The sequence below is a fragment of the Protopterus annectens genome, chromosome 13.part0, assembly GCF_019279795.1.
Source record: "Protopterus annectens isolate FY-2018-M chromosome 13.part0, PAN1.0, whole genome shotgun sequence".
NCBI classification, from domain to species: domain Eukaryota; kingdom Metazoa; phylum Chordata; order Ceratodontiformes; family Protopteridae; genus Protopterus; species Protopterus annectens.
This window is the reverse complement of record NC_056747.1, coordinates 494,373,628-494,391,003: the sequence shown is the minus strand read 5'-3', so window position 1 is coordinate 494,391,003 and position 17,376 is coordinate 494,373,628. Positions and strand designations below refer to the sequence as shown.

Genomic DNA, 17,376 nt, shown 5'->3' with positions numbered 1-17,376 from the left:
TTCACATTCTGGCTGAAAAGGGAAGAAGCCTTCCACTGAAGTGATAAGAAAGGAAGACTTAAAAGGGTCCACAAAGTCACAGAGGTGCATCCAAGTGTGATGTCTCATGACAACACCTGAACCCGCCGCTCTAGCCACTCCTTCAGTGGCATGGAAGATCAAACGCATGGAGGAGTTGGATATGGATTCCAGGGTAGCAAGCTAAGAGACTATCTTGTCATGCACCTCATCAGAGACTGCTCCTGATAAGATTTGAGAGAGTTCAGAGACTAGGTCTCTCTCAAGCCTGGTGAAGTGTGCCAGATAATTCAAAGACCTAACAGCAAAGGTCAATGATGCAAAAACCCGCTTCCTTAACCTGTCCACTGCCCGAGACACACTGTTTGGGGTGGACAGTCTGGCTTTCCTCGGCAAGCTCCTTCTTTGTGGCAGTTGCCATCACCATCTCTTCTACTGGAAGACCCTTGGGCCAGTGAGGGTTTTGTTCGGGAGGGGATAGAATCTTGTCTGGTCTCCGTGGATTGGTTAAATCAGGACTCTTCTATGTGCACTACACGATTAGCTGAACCAGCTCATCTGCAGGCGGGGTCACCCAGGAAGTAGACGATCGAGCACGAAAAGCCTGCAGGAACATGGACTCCTCAGAGGAGGGGGTTGGTGGGCTTCTAGTCATCCCTCCGTTTCAATATCTCAAGGATGTCTCCAAAAGAGACATCAGGGGATGACTGTGGGGACCCCTCCTCTTCATCATAGTCCATGTCCTCGGTGAGAGACTCCTCAGGTGAGTCCTTGTGCTTCCTCTTGCACATCCTCTTGCGTGGTACCTCTTCAGAGAGGGCTTCTGAAGAGGACTCCTAAGAAAGGGCACCCTGCAGTAGGGTATCCTGAGGCTCTTGTGCTCGATGTCCCAAAGCTGTGTCTTGTGTCAGATGCAGCTCATAGGGAGGAAGTAAATGATACTCAGACGATGGCTTGCCTACAGAGGGAAGGGCCATCTCCATCGCCTGGGAAGCCAGCCTGCCCGAAGAGGGATGGGAGCCCAAAACCGAGAAGGACAACCTCGGAATCGGGGTCACACCCAGCTCCAACGGGCCAGCTCCCAAGGACAGAGTCTCAAGAGGACTAGCTACCGTGAGGACTCCCGGACTGTAGACAGAACCGTGGGAAAAATCAGCACAGTGCTAGGAACCACAGTGCTACAATCCAGTCACGATCCTGAGAGAGGCTTGGTTCCGATTGAAATGATGGCCAAAGGGTCAGCTCCTGAACCACTGTGAGGTCCACCAGTGGAACTGAAGTAATGGGTACCAATAAGGGCGTTGGTTCCAGGGTCCTTGATACCTGCATGAAGGTCAAAGGAGAAGAATATGCTGGAGTCCATGGAGAAAGACTCCCAACTCCTGAAGGGAGGGGAGTTTTAAAAGGTGCTGTAATCCCCCTTACCATCAGCAGCTGATCCACAAGACGCACCACATCCAATTCCGAGAGGCTCCTCGTCGATCGTGTCGATATCCCCGATGGGGAGTCAAGTCATTCCAGGAACAGGTTGAATTATTGCCAGAGGAAGGGATCCACTGTGGGTGAATATCAGGTCCGAGCTGTATGGTCCATTGGCACCGAAGTCTCAGTGGAGACGTGTGGAAGGTGTGTCTGGTACAGAAACTTCTGGGGCAGATAATAGATGCAAGCTCGGTGCCACAGTCATGGATGGTGCCAGGGTTAAAGTAATTGAAGGTGGAACCGAAGCAGAAAAGAAGAAGTTATGTACTCACCATAACGTTCGATGTATGTAGTCCATCTCTCCTTACATTCTTACCCTTGGGTTCGGTGCCGAACCTCAGCACTGACTCGGCCATACTCTAGCTCAAAGTCTTCAATTGGCTCGTGGCTAAGAGGTATCCCATCATGCAACTGGCCCATTCCCCAGATCTTGTTTGCTGCAAGAGCACGGACAAACAAACACACACACACATACACACACACACACACACACACACACACACACACACACACACACACACACACACACTGAAAACAACCACCCCAACAGAAAGGACTACTGACACCTAGAGACTATACATCCAGGTCCTCAAGGAGGGGGGGGGGGTAGTAAGAATGTAAGGTGAGATGGACTACATACATCGAACGTTATGGTGAGTATATGACTTCTTGATGTTATGTAGTGCAATCTTGCCTTCATTCTTACCCTTGGGACAGCATCCCTAGCACCTTGACCTCGGGTGGCTCAGTGAAAAATACTCTTAAGCACTGTGGAACCAAAGGAAGATCTGCCTGTAGAGACCAGATCTAATTTGTAGTGAATAATAAAAGTATGAGGCAAAGCCAATGTTGCTGCAGCACAGAGATCATCCATAGACATAATAGCCTGAAATGCAGTTGAGGTAGCCACAGATCGTGTAGAATGAGCCTTCACTTTAAAGGGTAATTCTTTACCATTGGAAGCATAAATAAAGAGATGCAATTGGAAATCCAGTAAGACAAGGTTATTTTAGAAACATGAACCCCAAGTCTAGTCTCTGAAAACGAGGCAAACAGTTGATCTGATCTCCTGAAATCTTTTGTCCTATGTATAGAAACGCAATTCTCTACGAACGTCTAGCTGATGAAACTTAAATTCTGCCTCATTAGAGAATTCAGGAAAAAACATAGGCAACTCAATGGATTGGTTGATACTGACAACAGAAGCAACCTTTGGAATAAAGGAAGGATTGGTTCTTAAAGAGACCCTATATCTTTGTGAAACACCAAATAAGGTGGCTTAATCGATAAAGCTTGGAGCTCAGAGACACGCCTAGCTGAAGTTACGGCTACCAAGAATACTGTCTTCCATGACAAGAATTTAATGTCACACATAGCTGCGGGCTCAAAGGGAGTCGAGGTGAGCTTCTGTAATACAAAACTGAGGTTCCATGGCATTACTGGATCAAAGACTGGAGGTCGGAGTAACATTGTCCCTTTCAGAAAGGCCCTACAAAGCCTATAAGCCATAAGGTTGGGCTCATTAGCAACGTGAAAGGTAGAAATTGCTGCCAGTTGCACTTTAATGGTTGCTGCAGCTGACCCCTGACTGAACAGTTGAGAAAGAAATTCTAATATTGCCAAAAAAGGTGCTGTATAAGAATCAATATGTCTTTCATGGGCCCAAATGGAGAGTCTCTTCCACTTACTGGAATAAATCTTCCTGGTAGAAGGTTTGTGGGAAGATGACAGAATGTGGACCACTTCCGGGGAAAAATCATGAAGCCTGATTAGAAACGGAACTGGAGCAGCCAAGCTGTCAAATTGAGGGTCTGGATGGAGGGATGGAACTGTCCTGACATATGAGTCAGCAGATCTGGATATGGGTCCAGAATCCAGGGATCGTCCATTAGATAGGTTTGAAGGAAGGTAAACCAAATCTGACGAGGCCAGTGTGGGGCAATCAGGATCATTTTGCTTCCCAAAGACTGTGCTTTCTGAATGACCTCTGATATCAGAGGAAACGGTGGAAAGGCATAGAGAAGACCGGAGGGCCAATCGTGAACCAGAGCGTCCCTGGATGTCTCCCCCTCCAAGGGGATAAGGGTGAAGTAGTCACTGCAATCTGGCATTGAGGGGGCTGGCAAATATATCACAGCAAGGCTGACCCCATCTGTGAAATATCTTCTCCGCAACATATTTGTTCAGGGACCACTCGTGAGGCATTAGGATAGCTCTGCTCAGCCTGTCGGCAATCACGTTGGACTTCCCCCGTATATGCATTGCAACTAGAAAGCATTGGGAAGACACCGCCCACTGCCAAACTCAATGTGCCTCTCTGCAAAGGGGGTATGATTTGGCTTTTGCCTGCTTGTTCAGATACCATACCACTGACATGTTGTCTGAGTGGATTGCAATTGTTCCTAGAGGGAGAAGGCTCTGAAGTGCTTGCAACGCTAACAGCACTGCTCTCATCTCCAAGACATTGATATGCAAATGGGCCTTGTGATCCTGCCACGTGCCTTGGACTGTCCTGCTGAGATAATGCCCCCCCACCCGATCTGGGAGGCATCCGTGGTCACCGTGGCAACTGGAGAAGATGGGACAAAAGGCCTGCCCACGTTGAGATTGCTGGCCTGAAACCACCAGCCTAGATCCTGCTTGCAAGTGTCCTTAATCAGAATAGAATGGGAGAGTGGAAGATACTGTAGTGACCATTGGCCAAAAAGCAGCCACTGAAGAACCCTCATGTGTAGTCTGGCAAGGGGAACTAGCATGATCGTGGCAGCCATGGTCCCTAATAACTTGAGGACCACTTTTGCCTTGACCTTCCTCAATGGTAGTAAGGCAAAGACCTGCTGTTGTAGAGCCTGAATTCTCTCTTCTGGTAAGAAGGCCCTCATGAGCACTATATCTAGTTCAGCACCGATAAAAGTGACACGCTGTGAGGGCAACAAGGCAGATTTTTCCCAATTTAGAGTAATTCCTAACCTTTGGCACAGTGTAATGGTGGCGTCCCTGGTCTGTAACAGTAGATGCCTGGTGGTGGCAGAAAGGAGCCAGTTGTCCAGGTACGGAAACACTTAGAATCCCTGACTTCTCAAGTGAGTCGTTACCACTGCCATGCATTTGGTGAACACCCTGGGGGGCTGTGGTGAGACCAAAGGGCAGAGCGCAAAACTGAAAATGACTGGCTCCAGGCCAGAGGCGTAGATGACTTCTCGATGCCCTGTCCATCTTGATATGGTAGTAAGCATCTTTGAGGTCGATGGAGCACATCCACAGATCTTTCCCTAACAGAGGGAGTATTGATTGTAAGGTGACCATGCGGAACTTGGACTTTTATACATGTAGGTTCAATCGGCTGAGATCCAAGATGGGTCTCAGGTCACGTTTTTTTTCGGCACCAAAAAGAATCAGGAGCAAGTCCATAACCCTACTTGGTCTGCGGGGACAGGCTGGATGGCTTTCTTTGAAAGCAACTTTTTTATTTCTAAAGTTGCGGAATCCCTGTGACTGGGTGGAACGTCTGGAATTCTCTTGGTTGGCGGGAGAGGAGAAGAGAAGGGAATATGATAACCTCTGGAAATTATCTTTAATACTTACTCATCTTTGGTGACATCTTGTCAGGCTTCTGGGAATAAAGAAATGCAACTTCCGACCGGCTCCAGAGATGCACAGTCGGGCCTCCCTTCAGGAGCACTGGTAGGGAGAACCGCAAAAGGAATCACGGTCCCCCTGTTTATGCGGGCCTCCTCTGCCTCTAGGGTGGCATCTATCTGAATTTCCACCCCCTCCCCTGCCTCTGGAGGGGGAATCACTTTGTGCATCCTGAAAAAACCTCTGCGACTTCCTGAACCACATTTTCCCACCCTTCTGGCCCTTGGGGTAAGGTCTAGAAGGCATGGAAAAATGGACTCCCACGGCAGACAGGGTTTTTCTTTCCTGCTCGCACCTAGTGAGAGTGTCCTTCACCTTGGTTCCGAATAACAATGAACCGTCAAATGGGGCGTTGGTGAACGTAGACTTGAAGGCCTCCGCAAAATTACACAGGTGCATCCAGGAGTATCTCCTAAGAGAGACTCCGGAACCCGCTGACCTGCTCGCTCCGGCTACATATGAGGTCAGCCTCATGGAGGAGTTGATAAGGGAATTTAGGGTAGACATTTGTGCATTGACCTTCTGTGCCACGGCATCAGAAACGTTACCCTGTAGAGATCTCCTAGCTCTTTTAGGAGAGATCTCTGGAGCCTTGTAAAATGCATCAAGTAGTTCAGAGACCAAAGAGTAAAGGCAGCTGAGGTAAACACACACTTCCCATACCTGTCCATGGCCAGGGACTCCTTGTTAGGCAGATGGACGGGTAGACTAAGTTTCAGCAAGTTCCTTCTTGGTGGCTACTGCTACCACCATGGAATCTACTGGAACGCCTTTTGTCAGATATTCCTTGTCTGTGGGAGCGGACAAAAACTTATTGGGTCTCCTAGGGACCGGTTCCACAGTGTCAGGAGTTTCCCACACCTTTTGACAGACAAGATCTAGTAGCTCATCGAAAGGGGGAGAGACACAACAGGCAGAAGGTTGAGACCCGAAAGCCTTCAGGAACACAGACTGTTCATCAGAAGGGGATTTGGAGGGCCAGCCACCTCTCTGCTTCAAGATATCAAGGATATCTGAAAAAGAGATATCTTCAGAAGACGACTTGGAGAACCCCTCTGACTCCTCGAGGTTGGTGTCTGACATGAGAGACTCATCCGGGGAGTTGTGTTTCCTCTTACACAATCTCTTTCTGACGGGCTCCTCAGGCAAAAACTCTGGGGAGACGTCAGAAAGTTGGGGACCACTCATGAAGGTATCCTGAGGCTTTGGGTCTCCGCTGTCCAGGGATAGAGGGTGATCTGAAACTGACACCAGTGCCTGAGGGGGCAGAGAATTGATGCCGTAGGATGCAGCTGACGACCTGGCCAGCACGCTCCTCATAACCCCGAAGGCTGATTCCCCCAGCTCCAAAGGCTGACTAACCATAGAGGATATGGTAGTAGCCCTCGGTGATGAGGTCCAAAGCAGATGTCGGGTCCAAGCTTACCCCAGCCAAAGCATCGAGAGGAAGGCTCGGAACCGATGAAGATCGATCCGAGCCCTCTCCCTCAGATCTGAGTGGGGAACTGTCAACCCTTGACCCCGTGGATGGAGCCGACAGGGTCAGAGCAAAAATCGGAACAGAGACGCCAGGCGAAGCTACTGGAACCGACCCAATGGAACCAACAACTCTGTCTCCAAAGGCAGAGAAAGGCTCGGAGGAGGAACAACAAACGATGAAGAGGCCATGGGCTCTGGAACTGACTGGGTTGGAGCCGAAATCAATTTGGTCAGCACCAATGACTGAAGCAGTTTCTTCACCACTCTATCAACGTCCTCATCGGAAAGGATCCTCGAGGACCTGGAGGATATAGTTGGAGATCTGGATCTCCCTAGAGGGAGGCTTACATGAAGGAGAACCTGGTCAAACAACTGGAGACCAACTCCGAAACAAAAAATCTGTGACCGGCTCCGAAAGGCTGGGAGCCGATACAGACTTGCTCAATACACTACCTTCTGTCGGCACTGAAGCCAATGGAGTCGGAGAAGGAGAAGCTGTTCTAGCAACTTTCTCTGGCTGCTCCGAAGAAACAGACGGAGCCAGATAGAGCTTCTTAGCAGTCTTTTTGTCCTTTTTAGCTGGAGAGGGTATGGCACTGTAAGACTTAACCAAGTCTTCCTTGAAGGAGTGTTTAAGCAGTGCTTTCAGAATGAGCTTGTTCTTCCCCTCCTGCAGCACGCGGGGATTGAAGGAATGACAAAACAAGTAGGACTCCTGGAGGTGAATAGCCCCCAAGCAATACATGCACACGGAGTGCCCATCAGTCAAAGACATTTTGTTGTTGCATTCAACCCACTTTTTAAAGCCCGAAGGCCTGTGTTCCTTAGAATCCTTAGACATGTTGAATAAAGGAGTATACACAGAGGGACAAGTGCAAAACAACACGTACACACAATAGACCTAACTAAACCCCGCGCGGAAAACTAGAGCCTCTAACTGATGGGTTGGGAGGGTGGCCTAATGGTTAAGGTGCTTGCCTTGTAAGCACAAAGTGCAGGGTTTGATTCTCAGAAGGGATAATTGGCTAGGCTTAAAATGGCTCACAAGGGCAGTTAGCTTAGTACGAACCTATGAAAGGCCTAGTAACCGATGGGAACAAAAATTACAGGGAGGACTACATCCTCTAAATAAAATCCTAGCCTGGGGAAACAAAGGCAGGATAACACTACTACCAGACATGACAAAACACTAAATAAGCTAACAAGTATGCAGGAGGCACAAAACAAAAGACCACAATGAAAAAATAGGGAGGACTAGATCCTCTAACTGAAATGGGCCTAGCCCGTGGGAAGAAAGGGAATGAACGGGATACCAAAAAACAGCCAACGAAAAGGCCACACAACCAGCAAGAGACACACGCAGTAGCGACAAAAATAGCTTTTTTTGAGCAACAAATACCCAAAAAATTTAGAAAAAAAAGTATACTTAGCCACGGCCAAAAGTGAGACCACGTCTGAGCGTAACGAGCGGCAAACGAGATCTGGGGAATGGGCCTGTTGGATGATGGGATACCTCTTAGCCACAAGCCAATTGAAGACTTTGAGCTAGAGTATGGCAGAGGTTCGGCTCCAAACCCAAGGGTAAAAATAAAGGCGAGATTGGACTACATAACATAAGTTTCGGTATGGTTGGTACCATAGACACACTCAGTACCGCAACTGGCGGTGAAGACACAGATTTTGAGGACAGCACCATGGTCGGTACCACAACAAACGGTGCCATGGAAGTTAGTTTTGTTCCTGAAGCCAAAGCAGTCAGTTTTGGAATCTTTTGTCTAGGCTCCTGCTTTTTGTCAACCAGAGGTGATGAAGGAACCAAGTGTGGTCTCTTTCTCTGTTCTTTACTGGGAGGTGATGAGCCCTCTGACCCAGAATAGCCTCTGAGAAGAGTGTCTTAAGGAGACCCTTCAAGATTAATTTATTTTTTCTTTCATTAAGGGTTCGGGAGCTAAACTCTTTACAAACAGAGCAAGGCGGTTGAAGAGACAGGTGAGGAACATCCAGAGGACATACAAGAGTTGTGGGTGTCTGAATTTAGCATTTTGTGGCCGCACTGGTCAACAACCAGAAGCTGCCTTCTTTTCGGACATGATGCTAAAGAGATTCACAAACTACCACAAGAAAACAACAACCAGAGAAGTTATAGACAGTTTTTTTTTTTTTTATATGAAAAAAAGAAAGGGGAAAGGGAAATACCAACAATGGTATTTGAAGAAAGGTACCACATGGGTAGAGGGGAGAAAGGGCCTATACCAATGATGATACATAAAGACTACGTAAAACGGAAAATCAGTAGCAATAAGAAACAACAGTAAGAGTGGGTAAATTAGCGATAAAATAGGGAAGAAAAATGAAAATACAACAAGTAATTTGAAAATTTTCAAAGTACTTAGCTGAGAGCTGGCTTGACACGGCTTTATGGCAACACGGCAAATGAGATCTTAGGTAACAGGGAGAAGGGCATTATGGGTAAAAGCTTAGCTTGAGAGTTTTTTGGCTGACACAAGCTTGTTAGGAGGCCAGTTCGGTTCTGAGGACAGAAACGACACCCATCAGTAAAGAATGAATGAAGATTAACAACGTCAGATCATGAATTTTTCAGGTTTAGTTTAAAGCCTAGGTTGCTGATAGCTTGCATAGCAAAGTGGAGAGATCCCAAAGTATCTTGGGTGGGTGGAAGAAACTGTAATGTGGCAATCATCCAAGTAGGGGTAAATCTGAATACCTTCAAGTCTACTTATAACTTTGACTGTAGCAAGGCACATTGTGAAGACGCCCAGTGTAGAGGAAAGACCCATGGGTAAAATGATAGTGCAATCCCAAGGCAAAGAATCTTAAAAAATTACTTTGGGTTTCATGAATAAAAATGTGCAGGTAGGCATCTTTGAGGTCTAAAGTGACCAGAAAAGCCTTGAGTAAAAGTACTGGAAAAAGTGTTTGTATGGTGAGCATTTTTAATGTTGGAACCAAAAGAAAGGTATTCGTTTTTGATAAACCTAAATTAGGTCTCTAATTGCATTCTTTTCTGAGAATCAGAAACATTTTTGATCAGAAGCCTTTGTCTTTTTTGGGAAGTTGGAAATGGGTCTATCACTTTCTAATAAAACAGATCTGAAAGATTTTGAGGGAACAGATAAATTTGGTTATTTAAAGGCAGAAGGACACCCCTGCTTAAATGGACGCTGAAGCCAATGAAGTATGTAACCATGCTAAATTATTTGTAGAATCCAAGTGTCTGAGGTTATCTGTTTCCAGAGATGAAGGCAGCAGGAGAGACTGACTGCAGTTTATGAAGTAAGGCCTGGGTGAGGAGTGGAAGTGGGGGTTGAAAGACACAGGTACTAATCTTTTGAAGGGAGAGTCTAAGATCCTTTTTATTTTTTACAGTACCATTTCTTCTTATACTGTCGTTTAGAAAACTTGCTGATTGGATTTAAAAGCATTTCAAAAGAAAGGACTGCAAATGCTAATTCCTTTTTCCTTTAGTATTTGGGGAAAAAGGGTGAAAAAGAGTTGCTTGATTCCCTGCATCAACTTTCTTCTCTTCTAACCTCTTAAGAACTACAGTGGAAGAATTTCTGAAAGCTAAGCTTTTACATCCTCATAAAAAAATTGCAATCTGACCCAGACATTTCTACATATTAGCAGCCCTATAAAACAGCATCAACTATGTCATAAGCACACAAATGGAATGCTTAATGATGCAGGAAGCATAATATGCAAGGTCAAGTTGACAGGTTGTTACTAGGATAACGACCATTAGGGCCTTTATAAGCCTAGAAATGCACCCCAACCCAACTTCTTCCCCAATACCTTGGATATCTGTTAGGTAGGAGAGTATGTTAGTAGGAAGATAGCCAAGGGACTTGTAGGTGATGTTAATTGTTGAAGAATTACACTTCCTGAAGGACTCTGTCCGTCAGAGACATGGGAGCCAGACCGGAGATAACTGATTTCCCATTCAATGGTCAAGGTTTCATTTCTGAATAGGGTTAGGGATGAACTCTGCTTCACATGGATGGGTTTCCTATTCCATAACACAGGGATCCTTTGAGTCATATATCTGTCCCTCCAACATGTTCTATTTTTGTCACAAGTGAAGTTCAAATCCTTGGATCTAGTATTTCTAGTGCTGTTTGTTTTGCAGATGTGCAAAAGATCCAGCAGCTCTGGATCGGAGGATGGCTTATAAGTCAGTCATAGATCACCTCTCAGGAACCTGTAGGATACTGAGTACAGAGACAGGGACTTTAGGTGATCTGTGTTGGACAGGGCATTCATGACCAGGAATCTCCTGGTGTGGAAACTTTGTGGGCCTTCCAACTGTTGTACGTGTCTGGTTATATACATGCCAAAGGGGGCATTGTACTCAATGATGGGTCTGATAAGGGCTGACTGGAGTGTTTCTGTAACTTCTTTGGACCTGGATGCCAGACCCTTACCTATAAGTTGGGCAACATAGAAAGATTTTCTTACTATCTTAGATACATGTTAGTTGAAGGTCAAACCAGCCCACATATGTTCCCAGATTCTTGACTACCAGATCAACTCTTAAGGGTGTTTTATCAATGAAGTAATTAACTGGGGTGGACAATTTCCCAAAAGGAATTATAATGCATTTCTTGTTGTTTAAACCATGGCTTTGATGGCAGTCATTTGTCTGTATCAGTCCATCTTGCACGATGTTTGTGTCATGGGAGAATCTACGGTAGCTTCCAATTCACATTTGTTTGTGAACTTGATGATCCAAAGGCCATTGACATTAGCCTTGACTTTAGAGAAGTAGATGGCAAACAGAAGTGGGACCAACATGCAGCTCTAAGGTACTCCATTGGTGATCAGTCTGGTGGTGGAGATGGACTCACCAATCCCGACTTCTTGGGTCCTACCAGTGAGTCAGCCAGCAATCAAGTGAGTTATGTAATGATTTATGCCTAGTTCAGAGAGTTTGTCAACAATGCCTGAGTGGAGTATTGCATCAAATGCCTCAGCCAGGTCAAGGTATGTGGTATGCACTGTTTTGTCCTCATCCACTGCCTTAGTGACCTTCTCAAAGAAATCAAACAAGTTATGTGGGCACATACTGACTTCAACAATTGGCTAAGCTTCTAGTGTCATTCAAAGGGGATCCAGTATCTGTCTGCCTGGGACGAGATGATTGACAGACCACAATGCTTTGCCAGAGATGGTCTGCATCCGTCACCCCTGGGATTCAGGTTGCTGGCTAAAGCTCTTACCACCCCTATAGTGCCTTTTTTAGGCAAGGTTCAAAGGACAAAACCACCACCGTAACAGATACAAGCATGCAAAATCTAAAGGTAATGCTACTCAATGCTAGAAGTCTAAACCTCAAAATGCACTCTCTCGAGGCACTCCTAAAAATGGAGAACATCGATATCTGTGCAGTAACTGAGACCTGGTTCAAGGCTCCAGAGAGCACCCCTGCAATACCAGGCTACAACTCTTACCACACCTTTTGGCCACCAAACCAAGACCGAAACACTAAAGGTGGATGAGTGTCCATATTCACCAAGGATATTCACACCTCCAGGCTAGTTGCCCAATACAATGCATCTGAAATTCTCCAGGTACAACTAACACTAGGTAAGACGCAATCCAAATTGTAGCTTGCTACAGATCCCCCACCATGCCCCAAGATTCTCACTAATCCTTTCTAAACAAACAGGAAAATATTAAGATACAACCAAACACCCTAATACTGGGTGATTTCAACTACCCTGCCATTAACTGGGAAAACTACTCGGGTACCAACACCTTTTCTCAACGGTTCTTGGAACTCATAAATTCCAACGCCTTGGATCAACTAACCCATTGTCCCACCAGGGCACCAATATCCCAGACCTAGTCATTACCAACATGGGAGATAGATGCTCCACACCAGTGGTCACCCCCTCATTGGTCAGGTCTGACCATAAGCAAATCACCCTTGACATCCACATCCCAACCCTAGCCCCAGAAAGGAAACCTCTGTAAAAAAAACTTCTCCAAAGCCAACTTCATGCTACTCAAGTCAGAAATGACAAACTTCATGACACCCGTGCAGACAGGAGCTGAAAGTTCGACTGCTGAATCCTACACTAAGGCACTGTACGAGCACATCCCCTCGTGCATGAATCGTGCCATCCCAAATAGAACCAAGACACTCTCCTCCAAAAAAAGGAAGCCAATCTGATGGTCCCTCACCATAAACAAACTATACAACAGAAGAAAGAAACTGTTGCAGAAAAGAGGAAAATCCCAATTTGCAAAAAACTCCCTTAGCAGCCTCAGTAAGAAGCTGAGATCCCTCATAAAATCCTCCAAAGCTAGTTATGGAAATAAAACTGCCAAAGATTCCAAAGACAACCACAAGGCATGCTATAGTTATGTCAAGAATCTAAATGGCAATGCTCAGATATGCTCTGAGCTACAACAGAATGGCATTAAATATACTGATCCCAAGGATATTGCCAAAATCCTGGAAGGTCGATTTAGTGCCAACTTCACCCCCCTCTCACTCCCTAAAGGGCCAATCTCAATACCAAAAGATTGCCAAATTCCGGTAATCACGGCCCCACAGGTAGAAACCACACTCTCCAAAGCTAAGAATACAGCATCCATAGGACCAGATGACATCCTGGGCTGTGTACTACATGAACTGGCACCTCACCTAAGTGTCATGTTTAATCATAGCCTCACCTCAGGCTTCATGCCCACTGAGTGGCACACAGTTACAATTATCCCACTCCACAAGGGGGGATCCACCTTGGATCCTGGGAACTACCGTCCCCATCAGTCGGATGAGCCTGATCTGCAAGGGCATGGAATGCATTATCATGGAACTTATAAACAAAGACATTGGCAACCTTCAAACACTGGACCCCACCCAGTTTGGGTTCGTGAAGGGCTGATCTTGTCTCCTGAACCTGACTGACTTCTTTGAATCAGTCTTTAGAGCTGTGGATGAGAGTAAGGCGGTCCACACAGCCTATCTGGACCTCGCCAAGGCCTTCGACACCATCTCCCGCTCTGGAATCATAGATAAACTTACTAAGCTAGGCAGAAATCCCTACATCACTTGATGGGTTGCCAAATGGCTTACTGACAGAACCCAGACTGTAAAAGTAGCCAACTCCAAATCCAGCTCTAGACAAGTGGAGTACCCAAGGGTTCATTCCAGGGACCGCTCTTGTTTGGCACCTACTTCTCTGAAGTACAGGCCAACACTAAGGGACTCTTGCTAACAAAGTTGGCAGATGACTGCAAACTGGGAGCTATTATTGAATCCCCAAATGATGCAGATATTCTACAAAACGGCCATACAGAACAGATGCTTGGTGCCAGAGCCATGGCCTCAAGCTTAATGCCAAGAAATGTATAGTTATCCCCTTTGGGAAAAAACATGTACCCATGAATTACTACATAGGTGGCAGTACACTAAACACCGAAAGTGTGATGAGAGACTTAGGGATACAGGTGGACAGTGGTCTCATTTTCGATAACCACATCGCCACAACAGTCAGGAAATCCTTCTATGTGGCACACCTCATCACTAAGGGCTTTTCATCCAGAAAAAGGGAGGTCATTGTCCCACTGTACTCATCCCTCATTAGACCCATTATAGAGTACAACACCCTGTTTGGTATGTGCCTCACAAGATATCTGCAACAGCTGGAAAGGCCGCAGAAATACCTCACTAAAAGAATCACAGGCCTAAAGCAGATGCCTATGCTGACCGTCTAAAAAAGCTCCAGCTATACTCTGTGGCATATCATCTACTCAGAGGCGATCTCTGCTTAACATACAAGGCCATGTCAAACCCTGAGCTGTTGGACATGGTCCACTTAAAAAAATCCCAATGCATCAGGAGCCACATGCTCCAAGGATCTAAACCTTGTCATTACAATGAACAAAACATGCTGAAGTTATAGGCTCCTGACCCAGAGACTCCCCATACTCTGGAATAGACTGCCCATACATGTCAAGCAGAGAACCTCCTTGATCCACTTCAAAAGGAACCTTGACGATTGGATGGGAGATAGGAAATTCACCCCAGGGAACATGTCAGTCACCCTGCTAGACAGGGGTTCAGGGAAGTAAATATTGTGGGAAGAAATAGCCAGGGAATTGTTATGGCTAGGCTTGTATAGGCCCTAGGGCCTATAGCCTAGTACCAACCTATGAACCTAAACCTTCCCTTAACAAAGCCAAACTGAGATGGGTCAAGTGCCTGCAGATTGTCAGTGTTGTTCTGGATCATTTCAAAAATAATTCTTTTCATGGCTTTGCATATTAGACTTATAATGGGTTTGTAGTTCCTACGGTCGGTTGAAGGTCTGCCCTTATGAAGAGCGATGACCGTTGAAGTCCTCCATATACTTGCTGCATAACCTGCTTTGAAGCTGTAGTAGATGAATGCCTAAATTGGTCCTGACAGATCATTTTTTAGTCTATTCACGGGGAAACGAGATCCTGTCAGGGCCCACTAGGAATTGAACTCTGCCAGAACCCGATCTCTGCTAATAGCTGAAGGGAGTGTGCTAGAAGGGATTTCACAGTCGGTAGCAAGGGGTGGAGGAGTGAAGTTTAAGCTGAATTTATTGGGCAGTAGATTTGCTATGTCTTCCTGATCAGTGAAGGTGGTACCATTAACCACCAGTTCAGCAGACTACTGTGTACTGCCTTTAGACTGAAAGAAAAGCAGACGCCTTGATGAGGTTTGAACTCATGACTCCTGGTTTACAAGACCAGCGCTCTAACCCCTGAGCTACAAAGGCCACACAGTAACTAGGTTTAGTTTCTGAACTGTGAAGGCTAGATAAAGATTGTTGCATGTTGGCAAAAAGGGATAAAAGATATCTGGACATGTGTGTCTGACAATTAACTACCCTAAAAAACAGATTAAATTAAGTATAAACCTTCTATGGAAGGTTGGGCGCTGGGCTGGCAGCTCAACACCGTAAAACTCCACTGCCAATCATGAGCGGACAGGTGATCCGCTGTGGCGACCCCTAACTGGAAAAAGCTGAAAGAAGAAGAAGAATTCTTTCCAAATCTGACAAAGGTACAACTGTCTTTATCATTTGGTACAGGACTGGCAGAGGAAAAGGATTTGAATTTCTGTTCCCATCCTTAGAAATTACAGCAGGGTCTGTAATAAGTTTTTCTAAATGAATGTGTGCATCAGGCATCCTGTTGAGTCTGTCAGTCTTTTTTGGAAGTAAGTAGTTGAGAATCTGGTAGACATATGTAGCAATAAAGGCATCCTCTAAGGCCCCTAAAAGAGGAGACAAATTCTAGCTTTAAGGAGTCCATACTCAGAAGCTCATAATATATTTTTTGAGACTCTAACATCTCACTTAAAGAAATCTTTTATTTTGGAGACTATTTCCAAAGGACAGTTCCTCATTGGGAGAATCTGAGGAAAGAGTATCCTCAGATTTCAACTCATGAGGTGGTGAGAAAGATAACAGAGGAGTAGTAGTCTATAATTTCATTATCAGATTCAGAGAGAGCTTCCTCTTCAGAAGAAGAAGGGGTTCTCTTTCTTTTTACAGGGGTAGAAACTGGGAGACATGACTGTAGAGACGTTAAGGCCAAATCCTATGGAAAGCTCAATCAGTCCTCCAGGGGACCCTTCTGCACAGAAGGGATAAGACGACAACAGAACTGCTAAGTTTTTTTGTATGTGCTTCTTAGAAGCCTCAACCCATATGGTTTGGGGAGATGAATCCATAGGCAGGACCTCCATAAGTGACCTGACAATGTTCTCCCTCACACTCAGACAGTATAAACCATACTTCAGCCTTCCCTGCAAGTTCAGCCTGACATATAGTCTAAAGGGAAATGCAATGCTCCTGGGCTATATCAGGCTCCAAAGTGGACAAGCCAGAGGGCTCAGGAGATGCATGCTGATGGTCCAAGGGCTGCAAAAGATCTCAATGAAAAGTTTTTAGTCTCAAACCACAGAAATCACATCCGAGTCTCCTTGCTAATATCGACAATTTATTTTTCTCTTTCTGTTGAGGGGGGTGGTCTGCTGAAGGGGAACCCAATGGCATGGTCACACACACCAAGTCTCTGAGGCACTTGTTCTCAATGAAAATTTTCAACGAATTTAACCTACTCCTTGCTGTTTTAGGAGCAAAACAAAGGCAGGACCTGATGTTGTGCTGGTCTTCCAGACAAAAGCCACAATTAGTATAGATGTCCTTATAGGAGATTTGTCTACTGCAAAAATATTTGCCCTTTCTGAAAGACATAAGAATTTTTAGACATAACTTCTCAAAGAAAACGAAGGCTACTCAACAGGGTCATCTGCCTGACGTTGTAGCTGAAGTCAACTGTCAATGCTAAAGAGCTGGTGAAACTCTGTATAAATATACATACAGCAAAAAAGTCCTGAGTTTTGGCACAAGTCTACATCCCTATTAAACCAGTACATAGTCTTGTGATGAGGGTCAATATACTGTGCACAAGGAAGGAGCTTGTAAATTTTTAGACTGGTTAGACATCCCATATCCTTGGCAGGATATGTCCAATATAGTTATGGCTACTGCAACAGTGATCTAATGAAGAACATCAAAGGACCAATGTTGATGACGCAGAGTCATCTAATGAAGATTCCTATACAGATATTTAAAAGTCACAGTATGGGGACACACTGACACTGTGTTACTTCCCTAAAGAGTGGCACCCTCCAGAGAAGATACAGCCATATATACTGAAGATACAGCTGTACTCTTAAAGCTGATCAGA

General features: G+C 45.6%; 1 protein-coding gene and 1 non-coding gene across 2 annotated transcripts in view; both read right to left on the bottom strand.

Moving 5' to 3' along the window:
* Positions 1–17,376, bottom strand: part of LOC122787922 (kinesin-associated protein 3-like) — an 815,339-nt gene that overhangs the window by 571,426 nt on the left and 226,537 nt on the right. The window lies entirely within an intron of this gene.
* TRNAT-UGU lies at positions 15,318–15,395 on the bottom strand. The gene has a single exon. It is a non-coding gene; the product is annotated as a tRNA-Thr (tRNA).